The sequence below is a fragment of the Schistocerca gregaria genome, chromosome X (genome assembly GCF_023897955.1).
Source record: "Schistocerca gregaria isolate iqSchGreg1 chromosome X, iqSchGreg1.2, whole genome shotgun sequence".
NCBI classification, from domain to species: domain Eukaryota; kingdom Metazoa; phylum Arthropoda; class Insecta; order Orthoptera; family Acrididae; genus Schistocerca; species Schistocerca gregaria.
Window position 1 is genome coordinate 99,529,721 of NC_064931.1, and position 1,134 is coordinate 99,530,854.

Sequence of the window (1,134 nt, forward strand, 5' to 3'; positions counted from 1 at the left end):
CCAAGCTGTGTTTGACTCAATGCCCAGGTTTATCAAGGCCATTATTACGGCCAGAGGTGATTGTTCTAGGTACTGATTTCTTCGGATCTATGCACTCAAATTGCGTGAAAATGTAGTCACATGTCAGTTCTAGTATAATATATTTGTCCAATGAATACCTGTTTATCATCTGCATTTCTTCTTAGTGTAGCAATTTCAGTGGCCAGTAGTGTATATGAGATCAACATAAGTGAACACACCTCTAAAAAAGAGTTCAAAACAGGCCCTACCTAAAGGTAAACGAACAGTTAATAATGTCCTGGAAGTCACTCCAAGGGTTCGTTTTATGATACCCCAAAGGGAAAGAGTTTGTATTCAGTTTGATTTCCTGTAAATCAAAGATTTTGAGGCTGTTCAGAAGTGATGGGGCCTAGGTCACCCACCAAAACGTTGCGATAAAGAACCAGCCTGTGGAAAATTTGCGAAGCCAGGCCACAAGAAGTCAGAATGCCGAGAGGAAGCCACAGCTGGGTGTATAGTACGCAAATATAGAAACAGGACATGTGATAAGGCAGGGGAGCTGACTGTCCTACTTACAAGCGATTGAACGAGAGGCAAATGTAGCGTACTGAATATGAGAGCATCGATAACTTTCACTAACGAGGAGTACGCCGCGCTGGGTAGCGGCGCTGTCTGAGGCGTCTTGCGCAGCTCCCGCCGTCGGAGGTTCGAGTCCTCCCTCGGGCATGGATGTGTGTGTTGTCGTTAGCTTAAGTTAGTTTAAGTTAGATTAGGTAGTGTGCAAGCCTAGGGAGTGTAAGTTAAATTAGGTAGTGTGTAAGCTTAGGGACTGATGGCCTCAGCAGTTTGGTCACATAGGAACTTACCACACATTTCCAATTTCCAAGGAGTACACCGACAACGGTCAGACACTAAAGCCTTCCTTAAACATAGGTACAGATATGCAAAGAAACACTCTATGTAAGGGCGAACAAAGTCGCCATCAACTAAAACAGAGATTGGCGGTGTGCAGTCGCTTGGCGACAACTTGTCTCTATAGAACAATTAACAGATCTAGAAGCGAAGAATCTTACATCACTGCAAATGTGTGACATAATACAGCAAAGATATTCTAACATTACTTATTTGGTACAC